The sequence below is a fragment of the Hylobates moloch genome, unplaced genomic scaffold, assembly GCF_009828535.3.
Source record: "Hylobates moloch isolate HMO894 unplaced genomic scaffold, HMol_V3 SCAFFOLD_34, whole genome shotgun sequence".
Classification (NCBI taxonomy): Eukaryota; Metazoa; Chordata; class Mammalia; order Primates; family Hylobatidae; genus Hylobates; species Hylobates moloch.
The window spans coordinates 1201451-1209039 of record NW_026652309.1 but is presented as its reverse complement, the minus strand read 5'-3'; the positions used below and the strand labels follow the sequence as shown (position 1 = coordinate 1209039).

Here is a 7589-nt window from a genome sequence, read left to right as displayed (position 1 = left end):
CATTCATCCATCCATCCTGCCATCCATCCATCCATCCATCCATCCATCCATCCATCCATCCATCCTGCAGGAGCCCAGGAGTTCAAGGCTGCCATGAGTTATAATCGTGCCAGTGCACTACAGCTTGAGTGACAGAGAAACCATCTCCAAAAATGAAAAAAAGAATATATTGATTTCATGCCTGTTACATAGATTCTGTGTTGAACAAAACTAGATGAGGTTCCTTCCTGTCTTTAAGGAGCATAAATCTAATAGGAAGGACAGATAATTTTTAAAAAATATATCAATGTGTGTAAAATTTCAACAGAAATAAGCCCCAAGGAGGTGTGGTACCTGCGGCTATAAGAGTAGCTAATAGTAGAATTTGGGTAGTCTTGGGGAAGGAGAGGGCAGAGAAGGCTTCCGGGAGGGGTGATGATTGCTTTGAGAGTGGAGAGAAAGAACCAGTGTTCTTGGAAAACAGGGTGGCCTGAGCAAAGGGCCTGTGGCAGGAGGGAGTGTAGAATTCAAGGAACTGGGAGGGGATCCTTGTGGCTAGGAATATGCAGAGTAAGGGGAAAAAGGCAAGAAATAAGGCTGGAGAGTGGGGAGGGCCACAGCACACGAGGCCTTCCCTGCCCACCTTGCCCACATGCACCAGACACACTGAGGAGCTGGATTTGGTCATTGTTCTTATGACTGCTGTGTTCCCAGATTTCCCCTTCATATTCTGGTGACATCCACCAGAGCCAGCTCCTGTGTCTGTGATGTGATTACCCCTGACTCCTTCCCCTCCTGACACCTGCCCCAGGTACTCACACCTCTACTGATGATGCCTCAGCCTGGCCCTTTGGCTTTCTGACCTTGGACCCCTCCCCACTCCCTCTCCACCTCTCTGCTTCCCACTTCCCTTGTTTCCAGCTGCTCTTTTCCCTGTGAGCCGTATTGGTTCCAGCCCCAGCCTCTGCAATAGCTTCCCCAAATGAAATGAATCCGAGGAGCATGTAGGATGTAAGCCCCGTCACCATGGTGTTGGTTAGTGAATGTCTCTTTACTGTCTATTTCCCCATTCAGTGCCTGTCTCCCCATCAGACTGAAAGCTGCAAGAAGACAGAGTCCTTCCCAGGGCCCAGCACAAAGCTTAACACGCAGAACATGCACCATAAATGATATCCAACCATGACCCTCCCCTCCCCTAAACTGCCCCATGGAGCCCAGTCCCACAAAGCCTGAGACAAAGGAGCTGCTTTTCACACAGACAGACACAGACAGACTGATGGACTGGCTGGAGGACCCGGGGACGATGAGAAACAGGCTCCGAAAGCTTTCTGGCTGCCAGTATTTAACACACGGAGCTATTTTCAGATGCTAGTCACAGACATTTTGAACTGCATTAGAATAAACAGAATTCTGAATTATCTTCTCAGCAGTACATGAAAGAACTGTCTATCACCCAAAAGGGAAAGAGGGAATGACGAATTTCTAAGGTAAAAATTCTGGAAGAGGGAGGAAAAAATCCAATCCACAGGCGGTTCTGGAATCTTCTCACACAACAGGTGGTCCCCCGCCCTCCAGTCCCCCAACTCCTGTGATTAGGAGCAAGTGGAAAGCTGTCAGCTAGACTGGGCTCAGGCTGGGGATCTGGGCTCTTGGAAATGTACATTTATTTGCTCATGCTAATGGTCAGCAGGCCGGGATAAATGGGGCTGGGGCATTAATGCAGAGCCCTGTAAATCATGCATGAAGAGGAAGACCATGCCCAGCACCGAGGGGCCAGCCAGCCGAGGAGGCTGCATGAAATATTCAGCAGCCAGCCAGACTCAGGCCTGCTTCAAATCCCACGTCCAGACCTCTGAGGATGTGATTTTTGCAGAAAGCTTTAAAACAACCTCAAATGCCTTATCCTTGTGTTCCACAAGTCTCCTATCAAAGCTGGTTCCTACTGAATGGTGTCTCTGTGTTCCACCTCTGGGGCCTTGGTCATGAGGACCCCACACTGATGGTTCCCCTCCCCCATGCCACTGCAGCACTGCTCACCCTTCCAGCCCTGCAGCAGGCTGTGGTTTCCCTCCCCCAACCACAGGGCCCTTGCACATACTTCCCTGCTTCAGGAAGGTCCCTGCCTGGTTCACCTTGCTCTCCTTCTCTTCTTTAGGTCTCAGCTTGGATGCTATCTCTCCAGAGAGGCCTTTGTTGTACCCCCCCACCCCTAAGTTGGCCTTCTGTGCAGCTCTCTAGCTCTGTCCTCTGTCCTCTTTCATGCCCTATCACAGCTGTGCTCATTTTGGGAGCATGCTGTCACCGGCTCTTTGCTGTCCTCCTTTACCAGACTTAATCTCCACGCTGGAAGAGGCTCTGTGGGCCCATCCTCGCTGCACTGCAAAGCAGCATCTGGCATATGGCAGGACTCAGCACAAAGTCAAGGAGTGAAAAACAGGTGCCTCTCAGCAGGCATGGGGTGAGCATGGAGGTTCATCCCTGGACTCTACATCTCCTCTGCAGAAAATGTTCTGATCCTTGGATATGATCTTCAGGTTCCCTATCCATGAAGTCTGTACAACCAATAAACCAGGCAATGACTCGATGAGTAGGAATAGTAAGGTTTTGTTCCTGATCCATTCCAACTGCAGTGGCCAAGTTAACATATGGCAATGTGCTTTGTCAGGACAAACAAACAATGATGGATTCATACCCAAGCTGAGAGGGGCGAACTGTAATGCCATCCAGCTTCCCTCCCAGTACAACAGGACCCTCTGGCTTTGTGTGGGTGCTTGTGGATAGACACCTCACTTCCTTCCAAGGTAGCTGGTTCCACTCCCAGCCAACTGCTCAGGCTGCCTCCCAGCCCAGCTATCCTGCAGGTTCCAGCCCCACAGCACGTGTGTCTCTGTGTACTCTAGCCAGTGGGCTTTCTACTTTGAGAATCTCAGCTTTTCCCCCAAAATGCTGGATTTATTATGGAGATATTCCTGGATAAGATGAGCAATTGGGCTGACCATTGGACCACGTGTATTGATGCAGTTCATGTATGCACCCAGAGACGGAGAGGCCCCGGTGCTTCCATTCTGATGTGCTCTTGGAGAAAGCCATTGAAGAACTGTGGTCAGCAGGTGCTCCAGGAGTTTCAGCGCCATGGGCTTAGTGGGGTTCCACGGCCCTGTGTATGCATTTCCACATCCTGCGGCCAGGGCGTCAGCTCACTGCATGCATTCAATAGCTCCTGAGTTCCCGCTGCATGCCAGGTACTGTGTGTGTGGTGGTGGGGGATGACTTTTTATCAAGCAAAGTCAAACCACACATGCCTTCTGCCTTTTAAGAGTTCAAGATCTGTAGCACAGACAGCCATGGCGACTAGGAACTCCAGAACCGTGAGCTGTAGTGGATGTACACAGAGTGCCCCGTGGGCAGGCACAGGTGGCAGCTAATTCCAGCTGGGCTTGCTTGGGGATTTCTTATGTGACACCCATTGTAGACCCAGCCTGCAGCTGTTTTCTTCAGTGGTCGCCTCCGTCTTATGAAGGAAGGCCACGCGCTCTCGTGTGAAAGGCTGCTCTTTGCTTCTGATCCAGGCCTGCTTGGACTCCATCTCGCTCCATCTCGCTCATGGCGTGGCTTTGAGATGATGCTCATCAGGCTCCCTGAGCTGCTCCGGGATAGGCCACTGTGAGAATTCCACTTTCATTTTCAAGCATCTGAGAGACCAGAGGCGTGCTGAATCCTCCCAGCCCTCCTGTCAGAATAAGCTATCTGTCCGGTGAGAGCAGTCACTCCTCCTGTTCTTTGAGGACAAGACCAGCAAAAGGCTTGAGTTCCCCATTTCCAAAGAAAAACAAGGAGAATGCAAATTTCTCGGCTTAAAAATGTATACAAAAGGACTGATTCTATATAACTCTCTGGAGTAAGAAGAGCTGTGACTTCCATTGGCTGGTGCTGTTTAGAGAAGGATCACTGTGCTGAAGTTGAAAAAGAATGTATTCAGCTTTGATATTTGGAGAAAGTGTCCCAACTATCATGTATTTCTGCCTGGTTTTCTTTTAGAATGCACCAGCTGGAGTCGACATTAAAGGGCCCCATTTCCCATTTGCTGTGGAAGACGTTTAATTGGAAGTCTCTCCCTGCCCCTTGGTAAGCCTCATTTCTGCATATTAGCTTTACACATGACTTCTGGGGTGACTGGTCAAGACGGGAGTCTGCGTGTAATTAGACCAGACCGAGGAAGAAGCAGGAAGTTTGCTGGCGGAGAACATGGGAGTCTCTGTGTCGCCTTTAATCACTCTTCCTGCTTGGTGTAATGTTCACGTGTTGTCTTTCATCACAGCCATGGGGACAGAGTGCCTTCTCGCGGGGCCCTTCGGTCCATCTCCACTCACCACCCAGCCCTCACTGTCATCTGTCTGACCCCATTGGCCTTGCTCTTCTTTTTGGAACATGATAACCTCCCTCCAGCCGCCCCGGCACAGTCTCAGGACATTTGCATGTGTCCTGGCACATGTTTCCTCAGCTCCTGGCCTGCTTGGTCCCTTCCCGTTATCCTTGTCTCTGCTTAAGCATCAGCTCCTCAGAGGTCCTCCTGACCAGCCCATTGCAAGTACCCTTTCCCCTTCCTCCTTGCGGTTCTGTTCCTCCCTCCACCTTGCAGCTCTGCAGTTTCCCATGAATGTGCTTGTTTACATGCTGACTATCATGTCCCCCACCTGGCTGTTCACCCCTTGATGCCAGCACCAGCTTTCTTGCTGGCTGCGTTGCTGCCTGTGCCTGCAGTGGTGGGCTCCGTAAGCATCTGCTGAACAAACGCACGGATGAATGAGCCCTTTCAGATCCAGGCTGTGTGGGGCTCAAAATGAAAGAAAACAACATACAAAATGACACATACAAAATTGGTTAGGAATGGGGTTTATTTAAATTCTTAAAAGCGGCTAAATTTCTGTACATCACAAAACTATACAGTATTGAATATTTTAATAGTTACCTGGTTGTATTTTACATTTTCCTACATTTTTCTCCTGCATACATTTTGCCTTTTCATATGACAAAAATGTTTGGTATTGCTTTTAACAGAACAGAAAGATAATTCTTCTAGTGTGGTCAGGTAAAGCTTTTTTTTTTTAAAGTTATGGATAGTTGGTGGCATGCATCGTGCAGATGGACACACAGACAGACTCACTGTGGCATTGGGTAAGGTTTTGTCCTATAGACACAAGAATTTTGATGGATTCTTTTTCTTTCTTTTTTTTCCGTTTTTTGAGACAGTCTTGCTCTGTCACCCAGCCTGGAGTGCAGTGGAGCAATATCAGCTCACTGCAACCTCTACCTCCAGGGTTCAAGTGATTCTTGTGTCTCAGCCACCCAAGTAGCTGAGTAGCTGGGATTACAGGTGTACATACCACACCCATCTAATTTTTGCCTTTTTAGTAGTGACAGGATTTCACCATGTTGGCCAGGCTGGTCTCAAAATCCTGGCCTCAAGTGATCCACCCACCTCGGCCTCCCAAAGTGCTGGGATTACAGGCATGAGCCACTGCACCCATCCTTAGATTCTTTTTCATCCCATAAAAAAAAGGTTCATTTACATTTGTGTATATGCATTACAAATTATTCCTTACAAGGGAGAACATTTATTTTGACTAGGTAATAATGAGAACTGAATCCTCTCCTGATAATAGCATGTCTGATGATAAGAAGATTTTTCTTAGATTTTTCTTCTTTTTCAGAAGATTTTTCTTCTGGCTCCATACATTTCAAACCTTGCTCCTTTTCCTCTTCCACCAGACCCTCTGGTGCTGGGCACCAATGAGAAGCTCATCTGGCCCCGGGATCCTGGTAGGACACTGGGAGCACTATTGCCATGAGCAGCAGGGTTGTTCCTGGACACGTCACTGACCCAGCACACCCAGCACAATGGCACTTGATGTGAAAGTGGCTTCATACAAATCTGCCACTCAAGCCTAAATAAGTGCATTCCAGAAGAGCCACAGCCTCTCTAACAGCTCCTGAGGTGAGGGAAACCCTAGAGATGGGAAGCTGGAGCAGAAAGAGATGGTGGCCTAAAGTCAACTGCAGTGAAAATCTCTCCCCATCAGCAAGTTTTGCAAAGCTATGGCCACAGGAACACATGACTAGGGCCCCTCCTAGTCTTGGAAGCAGCCCCCATGGAAATGAGGGCCTCACAGTGAATCCACCTCTGATCCTACTTCACCTGCAGTCAAATGAGAAGAGCTTTCAATCAGCTAAAGACACCCTATCCCCTCTCCCCGACCCCTGCGACCCCAGGAGCTCCTGCCTTGTCGCTGTGTCTGTCCCCAAGCGAACCGCATCTGAATCAAGCCCCTTTCTCTCCCAAGTGGTCACCTTCTGGGCTGTGATGGGCAGCTGCCACTCTTGCCTTAGGATATGACTGGAGAGGCGACTTCCCATCACGCGGAGAATACGTTCACCCCGTGGTGCTTTCCACCCAAGCTGACCATCGCTTGACTTTTTGGTGTAGCCGCTAGCTCAGTGCCATCCTTGGCAATGTGACCCTGGAGCAGCTGTCCCCAGACTGCATTTGGGGGATTTCACATAATTATGAATAGGATGCAAATTTTATAGCCCCAGTGAAGGGAAACACCTCTGGCGAGGCTTCCCGGGGCCAGGGAGAGGACTCCACTGAGGGAGATAGTGGCAGGGCCATTCTTCGTGTCCTTCAAAACTTTTTTTTTTTTTTTAACATCCTCTTTATGTCCTGAGAGCCATGTGCAGATGAGGAAAAATGGCATGCAATGCATCTTTGCCCGCCACAATGACTTTGCAATCATGGCAAGCAAAATATTCTAAACAGTAAGTGAATCGAGGAAGATATACTGCCAAGTCAGGAAGAAAAAATCCACCTGTTCAGTGATTTCAGGAACTGCTGAAGAAAATCACCAGTGAGTATCAGTTTCTGCAATAGAATCGAATGCAGGCTTTGCTTCTCATTGGAATCCCCCAGCTGGTGTCTTGGTTGACTGAGAGTCTGGGGGAGAGGGCAGGGAATGGATTTATTCTCCGCTAGGTTTTTAACAGTCATGAAGGGCTGTGGTCCTAAGGGGCACTGCTCAAACCTTAGTGTGCATCAGAATTATCTGGATAAGGCTAGGCACAGTGGCTCACACCTGTAATCCCAGCACTTTGGGAGGCTGAGGTGAGTGGATCACCTGAGGTCAGAAGTTCGAGACCAGCCTGGCTCTTTTAGTAGACAAACCCTATGTCTATTAAAAAATACAAAATTTAGCCAGGTATGGTTCTGAGTGCCTGTAATCCCAGCTACTTGGGAGGCTGAGGCAGGACAGTCACTTGAATCTAGGAGGCAGAGGTTGCAGTGAACCGAGATCACACCATTGTGCTCCAGCCTGGGCAACAAGAGTGAAACTCTATCTCAAAAAAAAAAAAAAAAAAAATTACCTGGAGAGCCTGTGAACATGCAGAGTGCTGGGCCCCATGCCCAGAGATCCTGATTCAGCCTGTCTGGGGTGGGCCAGAGATTCTGCATTCTGTCTAAGGAGGTCCCAGGTGAGGCACATTTGCAGACCACAGTCTGGAGGTTTGAGAACTTGGAAGACCGTGGCTGGCATATCTTGAGTCTCTGCCTTGGT

General features: G+C 49.1%; 1 long non-coding RNA gene across 1 annotated transcript in view; it reads left to right on the top strand.

Annotated features, from left to right (window-relative positions):
- The window catches only part of LOC116463357 (uncharacterized), a 180327-nt gene extending 172953 nt beyond the window's left edge, over positions 1 to 7374 (top strand). Inside the window, exons 4-5 of the long non-coding RNA XR_004246667.1 lie at positions 4018 to 4104; positions 5749 to 7374. This is a non-coding gene — a long non-coding RNA (uncharacterized LOC116463357). The remainder of the gene's footprint in view (positions 1 to 4017; positions 4105 to 5748) is intronic.
- The last annotated feature ends 215 nt before the right edge of the window (positions 7375 to 7589 follow it).